General features: G+C 41.2%; 1 long non-coding RNA gene across 1 annotated transcript; it reads right to left on the bottom strand.

Annotated features, from left to right (window-relative positions):
- Window positions 1-431: 431 nt before the first annotated feature.
- On the bottom strand, window positions 432-25,770 carry LOC109320976. The gene is made up of 3 exons (XR_002103909.1): window positions 25,659-25,770; window positions 15,808-15,826; window positions 432-442 (listed from the first exon to the last, which is right to left on the bottom strand). It is a non-coding gene; the product is annotated as an uncharacterized LOC109320976 (long non-coding RNA).

The following is a 25,770-nucleotide window of genomic DNA, read 5'->3' as shown; positions in this document are numbered from 1 at the left end:
GGGAGAATGAACAGAAATGAAGAACAATATTGCATTTGGATCAGCATAATGTTAACTATAGCCAAATTCAAACTAAGAATGGAACATGAAAATGCTGTTGGTAATACTCCTATGGTATTGGGAACATGTCTTGCCAAAATTCTCCTTCTGGAATTAGGACTAAGCATGAATGGAGCCACTGTTAAAAAGAGTTATAAAATACATGCTGTTGCCTCCTTTATCCTTCCTACCTGCTTAAATTTTAACTTACTGGTAAAGTTTCAAAGCATAGAATTATGATTGGTCTCTTTCACTGAAATTGTGAATACCACAGTTTAAATCTTGTAGTCAAATGCCATGGTAGTGGGTGCTAAATAAATGCTCCTATTCATGGTACAACTCCATTATTTTAATAAAACTGGAACCAAGGCTGAGTGTTTCATTGATCCCAGGCAAAAGCAGCCTACACACTTGAGCTCTGATGACCTTTGTATGTGGATTTCCTCCCGTCTTAATAACTGGGAGTTGTACAATCTCCAGTAATAGATTTGACCTCTTTGAAGATCCGCTTGGAACTTTTAGGTAGTAATGGGCAGGGGAGTAGGGTAAAACATTAAGTTAATCCCAGTTTTTATAAACATGGTGCTTGTCTGAGTTAAAATGGCCATCTGGGTTAGGTCCATAGCTTACTCCAGTTGTGGGATCTAGACTGCAAGCATTAAGTGGTTAGGCGCTTTTAAAGAGTTAAAGCAGACATCTCATTGTTTCTCAAAGGTGATTAGGAGTGCTAGATGCTGAACAGAGAGGTGCCTAGAAATTGGAGTGTGTCTATAATCCTCCTCCAAGTTTAAAGGTTAATTCTAAATCCTATTTTACCTTTCACATAGCTAAGTGGCACACACATCTCTGTGTAACGGTGAGTTTTGGCACTTATAGTCTGGATTCTATTTGCACCAGCATAGCTATGCTTAACCTGTGTTTTCCTTCCGAGCATGCTCTGAAGACTGCACTGTGGTTATATAGGCTTAGGAGTGAAATAGGATCATTTATGCATGCACTAGATACATCCTGAAACTTTAAACAGAGAAAAAAATATGACAAGCAAATTTTTGACACCAGCAAATCTAGCCTTTCATACCATTTAGCCCCAAAGCATAGCAATTACGGCACATGTCCAAAGCGCAAGAGACTCAGGTTGTGGACCTTAGTTCTAGCAAAATGCTATAGTCACCAGGCCATTAGCTAGGCGTTGCTCAAAGAGGTCTCCAGCCCTTGATACTGGCTCAGTGAGGCTGGAAAGGGAAGATACATGGGGCCAGGAGGATGGCAGTAAGATGATACTGCCTTGGAAGGAAGAGGGTTCTGGTTCCTGTTCCAATTGGGTTTTTTTCTTCAGAAGCAGAACCCAAGCTTCCCTCCCTTACAGGCCAGAATTCATTTCTTTAGCCTATCCTCTTGATCCCACTTATCTTTCCCTCCAGGCTGCCCAGAGGACACCTGTCTTTTGAAGCTCAGCCACTGAGCAGCCAGGACTGCAAAGGTCACAGGAAACAAAGAAACAAAGGAAGAACAAGCATAATTCTGTATTTTAGGAATATATATAATCCCTTGGGTTCTGGGTTTTGGTCACTGCCATCCAGGTTATTTCTGTCTTTTTAAGCTAATGACTTTCTCATATAAAATGTGCAAATATCCCAAAAGCAGAAGCCATGTTGATTTTCTTCCAAATTAACAGGCATCCATGTCAACAAAACTATTGTCAGTAATTTGAACAGTGATTGAATTATGATGGAGGATAGAGATTGAAATATGCCCCTTGGCCATTGAACTGTAACTTGTATCAAGCTGTTTGAATAATCAGTCATATCTACAATTTGTGATTTTCATACCCATGTTATTAGAGATAGGTCCTAGATGAGGGCCTTTGTTCTGAACAGCTTTGCATTCAGGAAAATTTTAAAACTAAATCTGAATTTTGTGGTTAGTATGCATCTCTCAGATGAACTGGAACTGAGTCCCTGGTCTGGATACCTTGGAACTTTACAGACAATCTGGATCTTTCAAGCTATATCAGAATACTTGACAGTGACAAGTCAGATATTGCCAGTTCAGTTGCCATGAGGGCAAATGGATCAGCTCAGTAATAACTCGTCTGAACTAATTGTGTGTGCATCTGGAAAAGAGAGAGAAGAGGAATTGTTTTTGAGTGCTGACTCCAATCTGAAACAAATTTTTGATTCACTGCAGTTCACTATTCTCTTTCCATGACATTCACTGAGCAAGTTTTAGGAATGCAAGTGGTCAGCCTAACTGACCTTTCAGTCTGAATGCCCAAATAGTCATCCAAAGTAAACACTGATTTATATCTAATTGTAAAATTTACAATTCATACTGCACTACTTAGAACCCTGAGACATGTGACACTATGAATTGTGAATACTCCCAATGAATTTTCACAAACCCTGTTTACAAAAGAAGAACAATTCACAAAGGAAGAACAATTAATGAATAATTTTAAATAATGAATAAATTATAGACATTCTTTTTTCAAATGAAAATCATTCAATAAATTACTTGTTTTGAGTTACTCGCTCACTCAAGTATTGTGTGGTTGGAACTTGCTTTGCTAGGCATATTTGGAGGCAGAGACAAACAATTTAGTTTTTTCAGTGTGTTCAGTCATTCCTTCATCTTCTGAAAAGCCGGAAGCCATACTAGTAACTCCACAGAACATCTTATCCTAAGGGTAACACTTCTAGAAGTGCAAGCAGCATCCAACTATTGTACCAATGGATTCTTAATGGGACAAGCACAGATCCTGTTGTGAGAACTGAGCCAATGTATCGCTTTCCCACAGGCATAAAAGCAACCAACAGAGCTGTCCTATCCTGACATCCACCTAACTGAGGTCATGTCATGCTCTTGATACTTTTAGACAAGGAATTTCCGCTATAAAAAGAACTATGAAATTAATTCATCAAAGAGATAAAAGGTTTGATTGATTAAGAAGGTAAATAAAGATTATTTGCATACATAGATAACAGTTAACATTTTTATTTATAATGTGCCAGCAATCCATAGCATTAGAAATAAATGATCATCCCTACCTAATGTCAGTTATATCTACAGGAAGTTCAGTGGAGGTACTCCTGATTTCATACTGCTGAATGTGAAGGAGAAGAAAACCATGTCAAAATGTCAGGGGGTGGCATGGGTGAAAAGGGAAGAAGGAAATTGAAATGTCAGGCATTTGGTGTCCTGTGCCAGTGGCCCAGGCCAATGTATTTTAAAGAATACTGCTTGTATGACAATAATGGGAAATTGATCAGAACCAAGCCTAGCATTTCTCCTTATTCGGAGGAATGATCAGCAGTACCAAAGGATTGACGACTCTTGTGATTTTATCATGAGCCTTGTAATTTGCTGGAATGTTTTTCCTTGAAGACTCAGCTCCTGAGGGCATGTGATTAATTGAGAGTCTCTGGTTTTGTGTCTTTAAGTATACAGAAGTTGGAAAGGCTCTATTAATGATTCAAAACCACTGTTGTGCATAAAAAACTCATAAAACACAGACATAAAAAGCATAACAGATTACTGTGATTTAAAAATCTTATGATTTTTAAGTAAAATGTGCTTTTTGTGGGATCATGGTTTTTGAGTCCGTACTATTGATAATGCTGCATCATCATCTGAGTTTGCCTTATGTGGAGGATGTACTAATAATGAATAAGCTAACCAAGCCATAGACATTTCTCTCAGCTATATAACAGCACAAGATTCTTTCATTCCTGTCCATAAAATCCCAGACAAGTATATTACACAGTATTAACAATATTACCATTAGTTTCATCACGTATTCAATGATTATACACATTTCTATTCACAATGAGAAAGTAAAATAAAACCTGCCACAGGGGAAGTCTTAAAATGTTATTAATGATGTGAGACACTGCTTAATTTAGCTTTCTTTGAAAGTGTTTAATGAACCAAATGTCTTTGGTTCTTTTGATAAACAGTGTGGGCGACAAAAATGGTTTTTAGAATGATAGATCTTATCTATTCATCCCTATAAAAGCCCCTGGAATTGCTCTTCGCTTTGAACTGGATTCTTGTCTCTCCTACTGCTTACTAGGAGCCACATTATGTAGTGAGAAAACTTATCCTTAACTCCCCATTCTGCTGTCTTCAGGCTGTGCTTTTAGAGAGAATATGGGGCATTATTTTAAATTTATAGGTGAACATCCTGGCCCACCTCATCAAACCACAGTAGCGGACCACTGGCTTCCTCCTTTTAAGAAAAAGTGATGCTTCAGGGTGTACCCAATCATGGAAAATAGCCATGGTGGGCACCTGTACACATGCCCAAACCTGCTCCAACATGTGCTAATTTGCATGTGTCAGAGCAGCCTTGATTGATTAGAATATTCCAGCAGCCTTGTTATCACGTGTATTCAGCATCCCCATGCTTCAAAATGGTGGTGGGGACACTGTAACTAAAGCTTATCGAATGAACATTAGTTAAAGCCCCCCTGCCATCCTTTTGAAGTGTGGGACACTGCATACAACAGAATGGTAGCTAAGATTCAATATCCGCTGCCTTGTTTTGCTGAGTGGATATGTTAAGTTATGCTGTTTGTTTATTCTAAGTGGATGCATCCACATGCTGTGAACGAGTGCGATGTAACATATGCATATATTCACCTCTGAGTGATCCCTGTATGAAAGTAGGACATGGATGCATGCCTAGTGAAGGGAGTAGGTGGTAGAGCACCTGCTTTTCTGAATGGTGTGACTGAGTGTGCATGTCTGTCACATTGGGAGGTGCAAGAATGTGACTGTGCGTATGCGCGAGTGGAAGGTAATTCTCTGGCATCCTCCAGAAGGATGCTATAAGTAGTGAGTGTGTGAGGAATCATCTGTGGGTTGCGTGGTTTGTGGATTGTGGGCTTGGTTTGGTGAGTTTGAGATGTTTTAGTGTGAGCTGTTAGTTTTGAGTCTGGTATTGGGAGACAGCAGAGCTTTGCAAGGAGCTGCATCGGACCTGGCCAGTCAGGCTGTCATCCTTCCATAGCGTGGGTCATAGATATGGAGGTGTGCTGTGAGGCAACCAGTGAGCTGACCAGTGAGGCAACCAGGGATCTGATAAGGCACTGAAGTCAGTTGGCTCTTACACATTACCTGCCTAATTTGAGCAGCTGCCAGGCCTTGTGGTACGTAGACCCAATTCCAGGGTGTGGGGATTGTGGGTGTAGCCATGTATGTTTGTATAACCATGAGTCTTGTCATTTTTATATCACTTGTACTTGTCCTTGTGTTTCTATTTATTTTATCTGTCATAATGGTAGTTCTCAGATTCCCCAGTGGTAGTCGTGTTAGTAGGTGTGTGTGATCAGAACCATCCATTTTTATATTTGTGTATATATTGTATGTAGTACCTTAGTCTGTTAGGATATATGGTATTTAGCTTGTTATTGTGGTTTTTGTAGTTATAAAGTTGTTCAATAAACCGTTTAATTTGTTTCAGTTCTAATTCAGGTTTCAGTTATTTATTTGTGCAGATTTTCCCCAGTCACCCCAGAGTGCCACTGTGATTAGATCAGTGAATGCTCTGAGGGACATGCTCCCACCCATGCCTTCAATTGGAGATTTTGCTTTAATTAATAATCAAAGTCTTAGTGCAACAACACTGCCAGTGCTTTAATTAGAACAGCTCCTGAGAGCCACTCTAATTAAAGCACCCCCATCATGGAGCACGTGTAAAGATACCCGATCTTTTCTGAATGTGAAGGGATTCAGGGCAGAATCCTTTTTTACTTTATGTGCCCAAATGGTATGTACCCAGCCACGTAACTGCTGCTTTTGCACTTATTCACAGGTTGCCAGACTATTCCACATGTGCAAGCATCCTCACTGTTACTGAGCATGTGCAGTACGCTGCACTGTGGCTGGGCAGGTTTGTGCTTAGTTTATCAAAAGTGAGTCCCGAGATTATAGCCTGGCAAAAACCTATCATTAGCCATTATTAAATGGAGGAAGAGGATGGCTCTCTTATGTGGTTACTGGAGTGCACAGTGGCAGTTCTGAAAGCAGGAATATTCATTTCCTGCCCTTCACTGAATAAATGACATTTATATCCTCTAAATGGACTACTAGCTCTCAGTGCCATAGATGGAAGGTGGAGAAAAACAGCAAGTGCACATGAGTGGTAAGAGAATTTTAGGCCATTATTGCTCATTCTTATGCAGAAATAAGTTCTTCTGGGCTAGTTCTCAGGAAATAAAACTTCAGCCAAGTCCTGTTCAAGTTTTTCTTGAAGCTCTTTCAGAAGTTTATTAGATAAAAAAGAAATCCACTTCATAACAACACCCATGTGAACTTTTCTCAGAGCCAAGAGGATGCTAAATCCTTCTTGACAGCTTTAAAAATGCAGACTTTTAGCCATGACTACTAATTCCATTCACCCATATGGATGTAAAAAAAGTGATTTTATTTGGTTGGTTAGGCACTTGGAACTGTAAAATATTTAAACACCCTCCAGTGTTCAATAAATAAAAAATGTTTTCTGCAGACCTGAAGCTTCTCTGAAACATCAAATATTTAAATTAATTAATTAATTAAATCCTCTAACCCCCATATTTAAGATATAATGTTAAAAAGAAAGAAAGAAAAAAGAAAAGAAAAGAACATCCTTCAAATTCTCTGCTAAATTTGGATTTTATCCAGGTCTTTTGTTCGCTACAATTTTCAGTTTTCTGTCCCAAAGAAAACACTGAGGCCCAGTCACACAAGCTGCAAGCTCTCCATATGGTACTTGCTCTTACTTCAGAACCACCCACTCAGCTATATCACCATCTTAAAAAATGTTCCCTCTCCTCCCTCCTGTCTTTACAACTATCTGTCTTCCAGTCAGACTGACTCCAGCATTCAGTGCTTCCTACACTGTTAGTTATTTCCACAAAGTGTAGGAGAAATGCTGAAGAGCAAGGCAGACTAAGCTGTTTTGACCTCTCTTCTTTATAAAAGGCAACTAGAATTGGTCTGACATATTCTGCTGGATAGGTTTTGCATTGGAAAATGCTGGTTTAGCACAAGTTAAACATTTTGGGAGGACATGTCAAATTCAATGAAATTTCATTTAGGGAAAGAAATGGAATAGAACTGTTAGACCCCGACTCCATGTGGCACCCAACGACTAGGGAGACAAGGATCCAATTGCTCATGGATCCTGTTACTCATTAGCCAGAGCAAGCAGGGAGCAAACACCAGTACACATTGCTTGCAACAGCTTTATTCAGAATGGAGACAGCTTCGGACAAAGGTCCCTCACAGACACACAGCCCATGAACCAGGGGACCTGCACTTAACAACAGTTTTTTTCCCACATTTATACACTTTGGTTTATGCTCATTACCATTCATTCCACCCTTGCTCCTCCTATGTTCCACCCCTTTCTCCTTCCATCTTAAGCTTCACCTCTGTTTACTGTTTGCCTATGCATTTTACTCATTTACATGTCTTTTTGCTAGGACCACATGTCTAAGGCCATGAACTCCCTTGTTTTAGTCAGTGGGCAGAGTTTCGGGGCTTCATTACCAATCAGCATTCACCTCTTTATATATGTTCATCTTGGATTTTGTTACCAATTACATGTTGTTTTTCCACATTCCAATCTGTTTTTCTGTCTCATGTTGTACCATCTTCCACGTTCCTAAAACTTCACCTCATTTACAGCACGCAGACTCACACAGACTTACTGTATTTTTGCCCATATAGTCCATGGGCTCTACACGTTTTACAAACTTGATGGGTGGGTGTGGGCTACACAAAGGTGCAGGCTATGCCGAGTCTTTAGAACAGCATAGCCTATCCCTGCCCATCCGTGGCTGTAGGCTCCAGCTTCAGCTCCGGCTCCGGCTCCGGCTCTGGTGGCCGTGCTCAGCAGAGTGCGGCAGTGGGGAGCAGGGCTCGCAGTTCCTCATCCCTCCCCTCCTTTGCAAAGCCAGCTAGCCAAACAGACCCCGCGCTTGTGCCCATGTCTTGGGGTGCGGGGAATACACGGAGCATTTTATGAAAACACAATTTTCCGCGGGTTATACATGGGCACAGGTTATACACGGGTGCAGGCTATATGCGTGAAAATATGGCACTTGCTGCTTTTTTTTCAGAAAATTGTTAACACAGTTAAGATGGTTACTTAGCATAAGCAAATGGCTGGTTTAGCTATCTGCCTTGTGGTTAGCAGCTTTTGCTAGGCCACAGGTTAAAGCCTTGTATTCAGCTGCAAATCCAGTGATCCCCAAGATCCAAATATTGTCACCCTAACAAGAACATTCTAAATATGTCATTTAACCACTTTGAAATGGAATGTTTCCATTTTCCATTTTAAAAGGGCTTTTTATTTAATTTTTAATTCTACATAATCTAAAAGAAAGATGGGAAATATGATGAATATGATTGTGTCAGGAGCCATTTAATGGCCTGAAAAATAACTTAAAAAAAGAATTATATAAAATAGGAGATGAGGCCATATGGCTAGATATGTGCATATGAGCAGGTATGGGCAAAATTGGAAAAGGTAACAAGCAAAGTATTCCATAACACAGAAAATAAAAGGTAATAAGGCAATGTTTTAAAACACATTAAAAGTGAGAGCAAGTTTTAAAAAAAGTACTGGTCCACTTAGAGAAGATAAGAATATAATGTATAATGTTGTAGACCTTGAGATATTCAGTGCTTTTCTGCATATGTCTTCTCAAAGAAGGTAAGTGACCAAATGCTTTATACCAGGGGTAGGCAACCCCCACCACGGGTGCCAGAGTGTGGCACTTGAAGGCGACTCAGGGCAGATGTCAGGGAAGGTGCCAGGGATCAACAAGGATCAGGCACCTCATGGCTCCCCCACCATCCACTTCAGGTACAGCAATATCTTACAAGTCAAGGTTGTGGGTATTTTCAGCACTCTGCCCAAGATCATTGCTGACCCCTGCTTTATACAATTAACATTAATACAGAAGTATAGAAAAACAAGCCAGAATAGGAATAAGAATAGTTAAAGAACTTTTAAGATAACTTATGTTGTATTCAAGTCATCAAAGTCTGATTAAATTTATCTTGGAATACTTTTGGGACAAGCTGAAAAAGAATTATCAATAGTACGCTGTCGAACTATGAGAACATATCAAGTTGGGTCTCACCAGAGTCTTCTCTGAGTCCATCATTATTCAGAATTGCCATTAATGGTGTGGATGATGCAATAGAGAATGTATTTTTAAAGCTTAGCATTATACCAGGTTGGGTATCAGGCATTTTTAGAGGGTAGGATGAGAATTCAACTAATTTTGACAAATTGATCAATTGTTCCGAGTTCAAGAAGATGAAATGCAATAAACATATTTGCAAAGTAGGACATTTGAAATGGAAAAATCAGGTGCAAAAAACTGAATAACTGTCTAAGCAGTAGTATTGCAGAAAAGGTTTGGACATTGCTGGATACTGCTGTAGGTCAGAAACTGCTGTAGGTCTCATGCTATTATGAAAAAAAAAGCGAGGGGTTGAAGGAGAAAGCAAAAATCATTCTTGGATATATTAACAGGAGTGTCTTATGTAATATAGAGGAAGTAATTTTCCCACCCCGCTCAGTTCTACTTAGGCCCATAGGCAGTGGAAGCCTGGGGCTAACGGGGCTTAGCCCCCCAAAGTAATTTAGCGGTGGCCAGCAACAGCAGCAGCATCATGGCATCACTGTCCCACCCTGCCTGGTGCTGCTCAGTGTGCAGCCAAACTGGGGCCTCATACGTGCTCAGCTCTGTGCAGCTCCACTGCTCCAGCACCACCTCTGTGCACCGCTGCCACAGCACTGCACCCCCATGATGCACTCCTCTGCTTCTGCATGCAGCACCAGCGCACACTGGCCCTGCAATAGCCCTGTGGGAAAAGTGGTGGTGGTCAGGTGGGTGCACCCCACACTGCCCTGCAACACCCCCTATACTTTGCCCCTTGCACCAAAAAGCAGCACAGCAGAAGTAGCTTTTAAGTTTTACTTGCCCCTCCCCCACAATAATATATTCTCCCGCCACCTATGCTTAGGCCTCAGCTGGTGCATAGGGTTCATACTTGGTTGCTTATGCACTGCACTTCAAGAAATAGGCACACGCATTGGAGGGACTCCAGAACAGAGCAAAAAGATCAAAAGAAGCTTAGAAAATATGACAAGGATAAAAAGCTAGAAGAGCTTGGTTTATTTAGTCTAGAAAAGAAAAAAAATAAGGAGAGAAATGCTGAAACTTGAGCACTGTGTGCAGTTCTGGTCACCCCATCTCAAGAAGGATGTCATATTACTTGAAAAGACAGAGAGAAGGGCTACAAAAATGATCATAGGTATGTGAACACCTTGCATAAAAGCAAAGCCTGGAAAGTCTAGGAATTATCAACTTGAAAGAGCAATGTCTGTAGGAGATTTTAGAAAGATCTATAAAATCATGTCAGGTTGTAAAAAGCGACTAGGGAACAATTATACTTTACACCTAAGAATACAAAAACTAGGGTAACTAAGGGCATTTGATGAAATTTTCAGGTCTCAGATTTAAAACAAACAAAAGGAAGTACTTGTTGACACATGCTTAATTAATTTATTATTGCGTCACCAGATAACTTTATAGAGACCAATACATAACTGGATTCGTTGGGGGATTAGACACAATTTCTGAATTATAACTCAGTTGGGGCTGTTAAAGATGGCATCCAGAGAACCTCAGGGTCAAGACATCCTTAAACCAGTGATTGCTGGCAACTTGGAGGAGAATAAGGGTCACTCCATCCATGTCCTTTTTAAATTTTTTATATATTCAGTATTTTATATATCCAGTTGGAGATAGAATACCGAACTAGATGGCCTTTTGCTCTGCCCAGGGTGACATGCTCAGTAGGGAGCCAAGTAGCTGAGTGGAAAAGTAGAATTGTGCAGGTAAGCATGTAAGGCCCAGTAGGTCCTGAAATTTTAGTTGAACCAAAGCACAACTAGGAGTGTCATAAACAAAAGAAGGGTCCTCCCACCTATTAGTCTAGTATTTAGTTACATGCCCAAAGAAGAGGAGACCTGTTTTCTAGTCCCAATTCATACAGAAGGGGTTTGAATCTGCATCTCCTGCTTTCCCACAAAATGCTATAGCCACCAGACCAGGGGCTAGGCCTCACTTCGGGATTCCTCCAGCCCACTTAGAGCTAGCCTCCTAGGGAACCAAGAGGCAGAAATCACAGTGCATGATTCAGTGATATGGACATTCCCTGAAAGGGTTCAAATCCTAAGTTCTAATGGAGACACCTGTTTCCAGTGAGATAGAAACTTTCCCACTATGTTTATCAATTTTATCCAGTAATATCAAATTCAAGTTGCAGTTGACCAGCTTCAAGAAGAGGGCTGGAGAGGGGGTCTAGGCTGTGATCTGGAGGTTAGAGTACTTTTCTGAAAAAGAGAAAAGAGTTGCAAACCTTGTTGAGGGAAGTGGGCCTAAACCCTGGGTCCCATTTTCCTTGTGGATGTGCCTGAGCCTGTATGCTACTGGGGCAAAACCTGGGTGTGCCCTTCTCAGTTCTAATTCTGGCAGATATGTACACAGGCTTCTCATTTTTCACTGCAGGGAGAAACAGAATCCCAAACTGTGTACAGCTGCCAAAAACTGCAGTCATGTGCCACTTAGGCTTGTAAAGAGAAATAGGATTTGGCCTCCAGTGTATTCCGGTTGGTATCTTCTTTCGCACAGTTGCATTTTTTAATCATATACATCTCCCATAGTTTGACAAGACATCTTTCACCTGCTGATCATGTTATCTGGCTACTTCATTCTGTAGTTACAGTGAAGTGGCAGTTACTCCTGAAGATGTTACATCCTTTTCCTGTGTGCTGTCTGGTGGTTTCCCACCAAGCTGTACAACATAATACCTAGTGAATTCCAAAATATTTACGCTTGGAGACTTTACCACATGAAAATGAAATACATTATGTAGGCAGCCATAATATGCATTTACAGTATATCCGGTAAGTATGACAGAGATTTTAACTGGGAAATCCTTTCTATTATCCCTGAACAGAATAGAGTTGAATCATCTGGATCATAAATGTTATAGAAATACGGTGTTTATTTATCTAATAGATAGAGCAGAGGAATTGGAATCTAAATTTCTGGGTTATGTTCATGAATCAACATGGAGTACCACATAGTATAAGCTGTTTCAGTCTAGAGTCTCGAATTACCATAGCTCATTCTGAAGTACATTTCCCCATCCTTTTCCAAATTCTGAACTGTCCCTAAATTTGGGGTATACGTACATCTCTGGGTTTGCTTCAAGCCCATTTATAATTTTGTCAAGGGTATCTATCTATTTATCTATCTTGGGAAGGGAGGGCCAATCCTCTATAATAATTTGCTTCATTTGTATCTTTGTCATTCTGTCTGTTGTGCTCAAAAAAACATATCTGCGCTCACTTTTCTAGACTTCTAGTGATTGATTTCAATTAGTTATGGTGTACTCTCATTATCTGAGCAAAAAATTGTCCCTTAATACCCTTACTTTAACTTTAACCTATTACACCCTTACCAAGGTGAAGCAGAAAATAGATGGCAGTTGAATGGAGAAAGAACGGCAAGAGTAAGACACAATTAAACAAATGAGCAAAGAGGTCGTTGTAGAAGAGATGCAATGGAAAGGTAAAGGGTTTGCAGAGCCAACAGAAGACAGGCTGAAAGAGGAGGCAATAACAGATTCACTCAAGTAGAGATTGACGAACATAGTTGTGGATTGATGAATGCGATGTGCCAATTTTGTAACTTTTTGAACTTCTAAGCTGAAAGACAATCAGATGGCCAATTCTGGAGTTGTTGTCATAAGGGTAAAGTGATTCTGCCTCCAGGAAGAGCATTTCCAGAGTATTTGCATGATTTGATGATGAATTGGAACAACAAGCATTACCAGAACTTTAAAACAAATATTCAGTTATACAATAATGCATTGTCTATTGAGCAGAGATCATTGTGGCAAAATGTATGCTTTGGGGACTATGTGGAGGATTGAATCCAAATGCATCATGCATGGAAAATCATCAATGTCTGAAGAAATATCCAAGGGAGTTTACCAAGGAGACACTTGGAAATGTTGATGGGTACCCATTGTATAGAAGAAGACCAGTCAGAACAGCTCAAGTTGGCAATGACACAGTGGATAACAGAAACATAGTACCCTATAAAAAGAGTTTGTAATCTTGCAATGATTGTTATAACACAATATCTCCACTTGTAAGTATAAGAAAATACTATGGCTACTTCAAGTGCCTCAGATGATGAATGGTGAGTTCTAGAATCTCATTTATTGTACTTCTCAGCCTTAAAAAGCATCTGTAAAGTACCTTCCAGTCCTCAGATTAAAAGTATTATGTAGATACAAAGTGGAAATCTTGTTTCGATAGAATTCCTGTATATGCACAGAAAAAATTCTTTAAAGGGAAAAAAAAAATCTTCGTGGGATTTTTGAAAGCATTCAGTAGGTACGTCTACACATGTGCTTTAGGGTGGAGCTGACTAACTAGCTTGGCAGTAAAGCATCACCATCTACACATGTACCTGTATTAGAGCGCAGTAAATTAATTAACTCTGCTGTAGGATAGTACTATCTGAGACAAGTACTATTATACAGCTGAGTATTTATATGTAGTGAAATGCACATGTAGATGGTGATCAGGGCTGGCTGGGGCACAAGGGCGCTATGGTGTGTGGGATGCTTACTGTCTAGCCCCACACTTTATCACTCTTGTGACTCAACCATCCCCTCTGCAGCATACTGAGTCAAGGCTAAACATCCTCAGGCTGGCAAGCTGACTCCCTGGGCTCCCTGCCAGCCCAGGGCTGCTCCATCCTGGCTCAACATGCTGCGGTCCTAGATGCACATGTAAACACTGTGCCCAGGAATAAAAAACTCTGGTGAAAACTGTGCTAGAGTTTATTTCTCCGCCCATATTGCACATGTAGATGCACCCAGTTTTGGCCTTACTCTGCTCACACTGAAGCCAATGGTAAAACAGTCAATGATTTTTTAAGACCAGAGTTAGTCAAATGCTACTCACACTTAAAAATTTCAAACAGTATCTCTTTCTAGCTTTGAGAATCAAAAACATACAGCTTTTTCTTGGGTTGTTCCTATGAAGAGTGACGCGTATATCTGTTCTATAAAATATCAGGTTATCCTTACACTTAACTGTGTGGCTCTCCACTTTGGGATAATTGGAATAGAGCATTAAATTCTTACATATGCTCAAGGCTCTTTATAATGAATGATTGTCCTACTTGGAAAATGCTTTTTTAATAAAATATTTACAATAATAGCTTTAAGCTTGCTTTGAAACTTCTTTTAGGATAAAATTTATTGTATGCTACACAATGGAAGTGAGTTCTTTGACTTTTCAGGACAGATAGAGGATACCTACTAGTTCCTTAAAAAAGAAAAAAAAATGAAAGAAAGGGGCCAAAAACACTGTAAATTTCAATATCACTTTCAAATATGCATAAATCAAGCAGTGTGAAAATGGAGGCAGAAAAACTATCTCTGATAATTATGATTGCATGTATCCCAAATACTCTCAGATTCCACAAAGGATCTTCTACCACCCTCCTCACATTAGAACCTGAACATGTTCTCATATGAATGAGAAGTAGTGTACTAAGTGATGTCTGTCACATATGCTGCATATGGTTCATTCTCACCCTGGTGAGGGATGGATTTCTGTACAACAAACAGGTTTGCTATGGTAATTTCAAATTGTCTTCCTCCATTTCTTTTTTTTAACTGTGTATACTACTAGGTGTTTATAATAGAGTAACAGGTCAAAGGAGCATGCCTTATACTTGAAGAAGGTGGTAAGTTCATGATGTTCTTAAGCTCTTATGGGAGTTTGTTCCACAGTCAAGGACAAGGCCTCCTTCCCCAGAAAAGCTATCTCTTCTTTATTCTTCTGATGGATGGAACATTCCATTTTGCTGAGAGATGAGGGTCATTGATCACAGTTTTAATCCCAGAGTCTTAATTCACCTTTTCAATATGTTAGAGTGCTGTTACAGGTTATCTTTAAACCATTCTAAATTTGTGGAATGTTAGGCAATGTTGAAGTTAGAACAGTTTCAGAGCTGTTACAAGTTAAGTCTTAATACCATCTCTGACCTACACATCTGTGACTTGCCATTTAATGTCTTGGCAAGCAGGGGCCAGACGCTCTATCCCTCAGAGAAGAGCAATGGAGGTTACATGCAGCAAGAGCATACCTCCCTGAGTTCCATGGTCTTGCTGTGCTAGGCATTAAAAAACCCTTTGATCTGAGGCTGGAGGGGGTTGAGTGCACATGCATCCCCCCCCACCCAGTAGGACAATTTCTGGGGGAGGGAAGGGGCGGGGGCCAGATTGAGGCCTGTGCAGTGAGGGACAGAATGTGGCACAGGCAGGAGGAGGGGCTAAGGTGAGTGGGGCCCTGGTCAGGCTGGGTGATGAGAGGATCATGCCCAGGTGGCTTGTCCAGGGGCATGGGGGCTCCCACCACTGTGTGCACCCCTGTGGAGGCCCAGGGGGGGACATCCCTCCCATCTATGTGTGATGTGGAGGTGGCTGCCACTGCCACTGTGCTTTGTGCCCTGAGCCCTGCTGCAGCTGTCCCAGGAGCAGCATGATGCCATGTGTGTCCCACTGCTGGGTGGGCAGGTGGCATGGCTCAGCCCAGCAGCAGGGTGCATATGGCATTGGGCCACTCCCAGGCCAGCTGCAGCAGGGCTCAGAGTGCATAGCCCAGTGCACAGCAGCAGCCACCTTCACCCTCCACACAGATTGGGGGGTCATGGGTCCCCCCAAACATGGGGTAGCACAGGAAGCTGCAGCAGGAGTGGGGAGGGACACAAGTAGCAGTGAGGAAGGGAGTGGGGCTGGGGCAGGCACTGCACAGTTGGGGTTGGGGCTGGGGTTGGTGCTGGCAGAGGATGGAGCCACAAACAGCTTATCTGGGAGGCATGAGGGGCATGCACCCCAGGATGGCATAAGGGCATGTGCCTCTGATCTGCATGTGAGGCAGGGTGAGCTGCCAGCAGGTGGTTTGGACCAGACTGCGCTTGTGGCAGGCAGAGGTGGTGGTGCTGGGAGCGAGGCTACAGGGGCAGGGTGGGGAGGTTGCAGCTACCTGAAAATTCATCATAGCTACCCCCAGCCCCCCCTTCTAGTGCCACTGCTGCCTGATCTGAGTGCAGTGGGGCCCAAGAGCCCTGGCCTCAGCCTGCAGGAGCAGCCCTCTCTCCCATGCACAGATCCCAAGCACACATCCCCCATGCCCTCCTGGGGTATGTGCATTCAAAGGTTGGAGACCACTGGCTTAGAGGGTACTAAGTGTAATTTAATGAGTGGATGTTCCTGTTTTAAGTGGATGTTCCTGTTTTAAGTGGTTTTAGAATACTTTAAACCAGTAAAGCTACCCTTAGATCCGGTCCAATGAAGACAAGGACCTAGACCCTGAATTTGATAGCACAGAGGAAAAGTTCAGTGTGCTCACAGCTACGAAGGAGCTTCAGCATTGTGTACTACTTGTGATATTCTAATCACTGAGAACTGTCTGCCTTTGTTGGTCTAATGGAACTGCATTCTCATTTGGAGTCCTTGAGTGTTGTCCCAGCAACTGAAAGGTAAGTGATACTTCTATGGATTTGGTGGGATTCACTTTTCGTAAAAAAGACAGTATGTCAGAAGGAATTAACTGAAGTTAAATAGTGTATCCCCCACATTAAATTTGGGTTAGATTTTAAATAAATCTGACCTTACAGATTTAAGTAAAATGGGTAAGATGGGTTAATTACGTAAGGCAATGAGAATTCATACCTCAGCACCCCAGTGCATCATATTTAGTTTGATTTTTTATGTGTGTGAACTCATAGAGCCTTCTTAATTATACCTAATATAATTTTATTGAAAATGTAAATGAACTGAACCCATGTAGTTGAGATTCATGGATCTAGCTGAGAAGCAATTTATTATAAAAATAATATTTACATTTTGGTAAGGTTCACAATGCATTATGTGTTGCCATACTGCATGGGTAACCTGTGAGCCTGGAAAAGGCTCCAGAGATATTGTTTCATTTTAGGACTGATGTTGTGTAGTGATCCTTCAAGATTTCAGAGAGCTAATAAGATTAAAATGGGACAGCATGTGATTAGGAAACTCCCAAGGAATATTAGGAAACTCCCAAGGGATGTATTTCAGGAGATGGTGTAAGTTATAGGCTTTCTACAAGAGCAAGTCGATGTAAGAAAATGCTATATATCCTGTAACTGAAATTTGTCTACTAAGATTCCGTTGTGCAGAGTTAATTAATCCTGTTTCTTATCATATAAGAAACATAAAGAAGAAATATGGATTAGAAGTAGGACAAAACCGCTGCACCTTCAACTTTTGTCTGTGGAATACGAGGCACAGAACCAATAGCATCCTAGCTAGTGAAAATAGTAGTCATAAATAATCATCCATTCAGCACCCTTCACACAGCAAATGTTCAGCTCTGAAAGAATGTCAATAAACTAATTGAGCTTGAACAAAATTAGGATGAAATTTCAATATAAAATGCAGACAGAACTACATAGATTCTAATGACTGAGGTATTAAATGGGAAAAGGAATCTGATTGAACACAATATAACAAACATAGAAAAGATGAAATATCAAATAAAGCAAACCCCTGAAATTACTTAGTGATTAGTAGCTAGAGGGCAAACAAGGAGACATTGAGTAAAAAGAATAGAACAATTTAATAAAGTGAAAAGGAAAAGAGTAAATGGAATTTAGGAGTTCCCATACAGGACCAAACCCATAATCCTTATTATACGGTGCATTGTCTTTTGTTAACATTATGAAATGATTAAGAAAAGGTGTAACAATACACAGAAAAGGTAGTCCTTCTTCCTACATCTACATCATTCTTCCTACAGGATATAACAATATATCCTTCCTTTATTAGTTAGACTGGCTTAAGAATTAAAACAAGAGATTCAATAAGTCCTCAAAAAATTGCTCTCTTCATTTACAAAAGATTTCATAGATTCCATAGATTTCATAGAAATTAGGGCTCAAAGGGACCTCGGAAGATCATCGAGTCCAGCCCCCTGCCCAAAGGGCAGGAAGTCAGATGGGGCCAAAGGATCCCAGCAATATCCAATTCACTCTTGAAGGTGTTCAGTGTAGGTGCTTGAACCACCTCTGATGACAGGTTATTCCAGACCTTGGGGGCTCAGAGAGTAAATAAATTCTTCCTTATGCCCATCCTGAAATGGCCTTGCAGTAGTTTATAACTGCTCGAATTCATCATCCCTTGGGGCGCTCTGGTGAACAAATGTTCCCCCAGATCCTGGTGGTCACCCCGATAGGTGGCCATCAGATCACCCCTGAGCCTGTGCTTTTCCAGGCTAAAAAGCCTCATAGATCTCAGCCTCTCATCATAAGGTCTGTTTTCCTGGCTCCTGATCACGTGTGTGGCTCTTCTCTGGACTCTCTCAAGCTTCTCCACATCCTTTTTGAATTGTGGAGCCCAAAACTGGACGCAGTACTCCAGCTGCGGCCTCACCAAGGCTCAGTACAAGAGGAGAAGGACGTCCTGGGATTTGCTTGAGAAGCATCTATGATGCAAGCTAGCATTTTGCTCACTTTACTAGCTGCAGCATCGTATTGAAGGGTCATGCTCATCTTGTGGTCAATGATGACCCACAAGTCTCTTTCTTCCGTAGTGCTAGCCAACGTAGTACTGCCAAGCCTATAAGGATGCTGCAGGTTTTTCCTCCCAAGGTGGAGAACCTTGCATTTTTCAGTGTTAAACACCATCAGGTTCTCAGCTGCCCATTTGCTGAGCTTGTCCAGGTCAGCCTGGATCACCCCACCCTCCTGTCTTCAGGTGTGGATGCTTTGCTCCAAAGTTTGGTGTTATTGACAAACTGACAATTGACTTCCATCAGTTATCACCCTCTGGGTCTGACAACAGAGTCAATTTCCCAGCCAGCGGATCATGGTGGACCCAAGGCCACGATTGTCCAGTTTCACCAAGAGGTGATCATGGGATACCAAATTGAAGGCTTTTTTGAAGTCAAGATATATGACATCAATCTCATCTCCCTTGTCCAGGTGATAGGTCACCTGGTTATAAAAGGAAATGAGATTGGTCAAGTAAGACCTACCCGCAACAAACCCATGCTGGCTATCCCTCAGGATGTTGGTGTCGTCTAGTCCATCAAGGATGGCCTCCTTAATAAACTTTTCTAAGATCTTCCCCAGGATAGAAGTCAGGCTGATGGGCCTATAGTGTGGCAGATCCATTTTCATCCCTTTCTCAAAGATAGGCATGACATTGGCCTTCTTCCAGTCTTCGGGCACTACATCAGAGCTTCAGGAGTTCTCAAAGATCCGTGACAGATTATCTGGAAATTTTTGATGAAACTTTTTTATGAGTTGATTCATCAAAATAGTAGATGTTCATGAAAAAAAATGGAATTAAATGGGGAAGGCTTATTTGGTTCAGGCTGGATTTCTGCTCAAAACTATAAAATGAGAAAAAGTGACTCCTTAGTCTGATAGTTATAGTACATAAATGAGATATTGCTTCATGTTCCTGTTGCAACGCTGGGAACAGAAGACCTCCAGAAGGAGTCCAAGTACTTCACTACCAGATTGGTTTTATTGGACCAGAGTTAAACTCACAGACACAAGAGAGGATTTAACCCAGATAAGCAGCCCAAACACTGGACCATGAGCTATTACGAAACAAGGCTCGCCTTGTTTTTTTTCTGAAGTAGGAACAAAAAAAATCTTAGGTTGTTTTGGCATTTGACAGGAAAAAATTAAATCTTTCTTTGTATTTGTGAAAGTAAGAAACTGTATCTCACTACATTATATTAACTTTGTATGCCATGTTTACTTGTATACCACATACAAGGGGTGTGTGATGTGGGTAGTATTCAATTCAGATTTGGCCCAGTTTGGGGCACAGTGATTTGATTAGTTGATTCGGATCACTGTCCCAATTCGATTCGGCCAAATCTTAAGATTTGATTATCGTTTGGAGAATCAGCTATTCAGCCATAGACACAGCTTTATATGGTTATTCTACATACCTTGAGGTACCAGGTGTGGTTCATGAATACCGTGATGGTGGGGCAGATGAAGCAATCCACCGGAACATGGTGGGCACCCCCCTGTGCTCTTCTGGCTTGACGATCAACCATAGGGGGAACCTGGATGGCCCCATAGATCTGGAAGGCACCAGTCACTGGGCTGGGGGCCTGGTCTCCTGCACGCTCCACAGCAGACCCAGAGTAGACTGGAAGTACTTCTAGTCCACTTCTGGGTCCACCACTGAGCATGCAGGGGACCTCCCTTCCCCCTGCACTCCCATGGGATGCTCCATCCACCTCACCATCTCAGCATTCAGAAACTGCACCTGGTACTTTGAGGTACATAGAAAAAACATATAAAGCTGTGTCTATGGCCTAATCATCAAATCTCTCTGAATCTCTCTGAATTAATTTGGAGGCTTCCAATTTGATTTGGAGAGATTAATGGGTCTCCTGATTCATTTCAGATTTGGAGATTTGGCCACTGAATCGGGCTGAATTTCCTGCAAATCGAATCAGTGACAGAAGCTTCACACAGCCCTAACACGTACCCACTTTTCCAAAAAATTAACCCTCCAAAACTGGGTTTCATATCTAAAGTGAGGAAGTAGATTTTACTACCAGACTAGAAGCATGGAAGAATAGAAACATGGAGATATTGGGAGCATCTCCATGTGCTATTAATGTTATATAGGATGCTCAGTAAGCCTTTCCTAGGAGCACATCTACACGTGTACCCAGTTGGTAGAAAATCTACTCCCAATGGAAGCAGCCCAGTACAGAGCTGCTCCTGCCCTGCTCATCCCCACTGTGGCAGCCATAGGGAGCTCAAGGGGCTGCTAGCCCAGGGACTGGCAAGGGATGGTCCTCATGGGCATGGTGCCAGGAGAGCTCTTCCAGCTGCAGCAGCAGATATCTTTTGGTCCTATGCACATTAGGAGGGATCCTGATGTGCACAGTGCTGGGAAACAGCAGCTACTGAATCTGGTAGAGCCCATCCATCTCCATTCACATTGGGACATACAGCTGCCAGCAGGTGGGGAGCTGGGAGCAGTGCAATGCTGGGATGGGGGTGGTGGGGCAGAGAGCAGCCCTGTCCCAGCACTGATCAGCTCCCAGTTCTTGGGGAACCAAGATCTCAGCAGCACCAGGGCCAGGGCCAAGGACAGAGAACTCCCCTGTCCACTGTTGGTATGGCTGACTAGGAGAAAATTTGCTCCCAGTCAGTGTCTACATGAGCTTTACTGGCAGTAAGTACTGCAAAGTTGTTTTAGTACCTGTATTTACAAGTACTAGATAACTGTGCATAAGCCTAATTTACTTTAGAGTAAATGCCACACATGTGTAGACAGTGATGCTTTACTGTGCGGTAGATTAGTCTACAGTAAAGTAAAGCATCTGATGTAGATATGCCCACTGTGTTACAATGGCTGATGATTCTCACTGGACCAGCAAGCAACAGGGTGGAGTTCAGTGTTAGCCTTCTCTCAGCTGCTGCCAAAAGGTTTAATTCTATAGCTTTTCCCTAAAGCAGCCAGTGAACTGGCTGAGGAAAAGTGAGCTGCTGTTTGCAGTCAGTTTCTGGCAATGACTGGAAAAATTCCGGTTTCTTCATTTTGCCTTCCCCAAAAAAGATGCTTGCCTTATTTGAGCATGTGAGAAAATATTATATTTTATTACCATTTAAATATCAGTTTCACCTTTGAATTTTGCTAAATTCCTGATCTCAACAGTTTATTTGGACAATCAGTTCTAAAGTCTAATTGCATACTGTATGATAAAATATTTGCTTTTACTACTGTGCAGTAACTCCAGTTACTGAACATTTATTCAGTACTTGCTAAAAAATGTACTAAAATGTACTAAAAAGTATTAAAAAATGCACAATAACAACTGAGCAGTAGTGTCTCAAGTAGACACATCTGCTGTGTCTTTATAAACACCCCCCACTCTTTTCAATCTCTCTTCATATATGCGAATTTTCTTATGCCATTGCCCATTCTTTTCATTCTTCTCTGAATGTCCTCCCTGATTTTTTATACAAATCCTCACTGAAGTCCAGCCATTTTTGGTAAGCCAAATGACAACTATTTAAAATTAGTCCTATATATTTTGGAAGGATTAGGTGTGGGGCTATGCACCTAAAACTGGATCCAGAGAAAGTCTCTATGCAGTCCATTGTCATGCCATTACTACATCCTACAAATGCCTCTCTGTGGTTTCAAAAGATGTACAAAATGACAGAGAGTAGAAATGAGCATATTAGAGTAAAAGTAAGGTGCATTAATATATCAACCATTTATGTTCCAAGGTTCACTAAGTTCTTTGAACCTTCTTGATGAAGCATCTCTTTTTAAGAGAAAGATCAAGGCCAGGTCTTCTCAACTTTTACAGACTCAAGGCATGCCAGCTCTTAGCTTTGACTTGTTTCTTAACTACAAAAAAATTAATTGATTGTCCTGTAGCAAATGCTCATAAAATTCATGTCTAAAGTAAAATTCCTGTTTGCAATTTGGGGCCAAAATTTGCTACCAGGAAATCCTGGTAGCAACCCCCCCAAAAACAAAACAAAAAAACCCCCAAAAACAAACCAAAAAAACCCTGCACAAAAAGTGGTGCAATGCACATGCAACAAATGTGCATTGGCACATAAAGAGGCTGGGCCATCCAGAGCAATGCTCAGGCTGCTGGCCAGGCCTTTGTGCTGCCCAGCCTATGCCCCTGCTGCTCCAGGCCACCAGGTAAGACTGCTGAGAACCAGCACCAGTGACTCCTGGGGCCAGCAAGGGAATCTTGCCTGGGAACCTTGTCAGTGAAGTGCACATGCAGGGATGTGCACAGTGGCAATTTGTGCTAATTGAAGTGCACACCCCTGCATGTCTAGATGTGGTCTCTGAGTCCCAGGTAAAGAGACCTTTTCCCCCCCTCTTCTTTCATCCTTGTAACTCCCTTGCTAACACTGTATGGATAGGTACAGACATTCAAAAAGACCAAGGAGAAATTAATCTAAGTTACACAGTTTTCTATAAGCATATAGTTTAGATTTGTAGTGACTAGAACACATATTCACCCTTTGGTTGGGGGGAACAATCTTAGATCAGGTTCCATGATTTCTGAACCAGCCTGTGCACCGAACTTTTGTTCTGTTATGGGTATAGACCAATTTCTGATCACTTATGCCAGTAAAATTGTAATGTCTGTATGTAACATATAAATGGAAATTAACTTGCTTAAAATTCAAACATGTACACAGACCTGAGAGTTTCATACTAAATGTAAACTGCACATCATGTTTTTATTTTCTCTGAATCCTATTATTATTGGATATGATGTGCAGTCATTCCATCTTGTACTGTCATTCTGTCAGATCTCATCAACCTAACAAAGCAGGTATGGATCTGTAATTGGGCATATGGTACCCAAGGATCGCTTAAGAAATGCTTTTGGAGATTCAGAAATTATGAACCGTGAGTCAGTATTCCAATATATTGTTAGGTTGTCACTATGACACCATTCAACTGTGGCATAACCTTGATATCTTACCTTTATGACCTTCTTTCTAAGAATGGGCACTGTCTGTAAGAATAGAATTTAACAATAATATCCAGAATTAGGGCTAATAGCCACGGTATCTTGGCCAGATTCCAAACTGAGTCATAACAGGTCATCATTCTACAGACACACTTGTAAGATATTCTTCACTTCCTGGCCTAACATTGCATAGAGCTACTACTTGCTGTTATACTGCTGCCACATTTCATTGATAGATGAAGTAATTCCTGTTTATCAGTTTGGTAAGGCCCTTGTGAAGGAAAATGTTGAATAAATATAGAATGATTATCCTTATTTTGATGGGCTAAGTAACACACCTTCACTGAATCACAGAAATTAGAAATATTAGGTCATCTGCTCTAGTCCAACTAGAAATAACTCAAATGAGTTTTACACTATTCTATTCCATCTCTTGGGAAATTGTTCTACAGTCCTGTAGATCTCAATTATAGAAATTGTTTCCTGATATTCAGAATATATTTTCCTTTTCTCAATTTCATCTCATTACTGCTTGTTATGTCTATGGGGCCACCCTAAATAATTCATCTTGCTCCCTGATGAATAAACCTTTTGTTTTTATTATTATTTATTTCATCCCTAAAAGGAAAATTGGAATTTTTTTTGGTGGGTGCCAGACAGATGTAGAGAAAGAAACAGTCTTTGTCTTAGTGAGCTCATTGCCTGATCTGAAATGAAGCAATAAGGAAATGTAACACACAAAGTAGGAATGAGGAAGGTAAGCAAAGCTAAAATAATTCTTGACTCGTGGTATTCTATATATATAAAGGGATTAGCCCATCTGTCTGTGTGTGTGTCTCTCTGTAAGACGGTTTAAATGCGAATAGCTTGAAAATTGTAAGAGACAGAACATTTATTATGGCCATGCAAAATTTTGATGGGTGTTTCATTTCAACAGTGTTTCAACTTGTTTTGAGCTTGAAACAGTGAAATCAAAACAAAACAAAAGGTTTTGAAACAACTTCAAAACAAAACGAGGTCACTTGAAATGAAACAAAAGTTTTGAAATGTTTCAAGTTTCAAAGCTGGGCCTGCTTGCAGCTAAAGAGAAACTAAGGAGAGGGAGTAGCTTGAGCGGGGAGTGACTGCTCTGATATTGACATGTCTAGCTGACCAGTGACTGTGATCCTTCTCTGAGGTCTCTTCCAATTCCAGCACCCTGGGGGACGGCCAGGCAAACAGCATAAAAAGCATTATTTGAACTGAGCTTTTTTCTGTGCCTTGTGGTTATTTACTGAGCTGTGTCTTCCAGCAGCTCAGCAGCATCAGAGAAAGGCTGTCACTTCCTATTTGCTAGCCTGTTACTAGCAAGTGGGATCCTCTAATACCTTTTCCTTTTCTAATACCCTTCATTATTATATTCATTCCTTTCAATTTATTCTTTCCCCAAAATCCTCTTTTTGTTTTTGTTAGTCTATTTTGATTCTTTTCCCCCAGAAAACTCTTTCTTTCACAGTGTGCATTCCATTCACTGTGCAGAGAAGCACAGCGTATATTGCATGTTATAATATAGAATTTATACAGGAACACATACATACATTTATATATTTTATTTATTAGAAAAATACATAAATACACATATACATTACATAAAAACATACATAAAATTATCTACATATATTACATAAATACATATTACATTACAGAAGAAAACACAGATTTTCCAGCACACCAAACACACTATGAAATGCAATATGAAGCAAGCTGGAAAGGCAGCTGACAAGCCTTCAGGGAGGGGCAGAAGAGGGGATAGAGGGAGAGCTGTAAGTTCACCCCCGCCCCCAAAATGAGACACAGCCTCTTTCCTAAAACCAGCAGGCGTGAGCCTTCTGGTTCTACTGGCAACAACGAAAGGAGAGCAGTGCCACTGCCTGAATCTGCATCCCCTCCAAGAGTACCAGCCATAACCACCCCCCTCACCACAGCCACCATGACGACAAACAGCACCAGCATGACAGTCTCCTCCACGCCCATTTCACTTCTCATGCTGAGCCTTACAGTGCTAGAGGAAGAGCTCAGGCTGGATCTGTATCAGAGTACCATAACAAGGGAAA

Source organism: Crocodylus porosus, unplaced genomic scaffold (genome assembly GCF_001723895.1).
Source record: "Crocodylus porosus isolate Cpor-Errol unplaced genomic scaffold, CroPor_comp1, whole genome shotgun sequence".
Classification (NCBI taxonomy): Eukaryota; Metazoa; Chordata; order Crocodylia; family Crocodylidae; genus Crocodylus; species Crocodylus porosus.
Note: the sequence above shows the minus strand (reverse complement) of the source record. Positions and strands in the feature narration are given on the sequence as shown.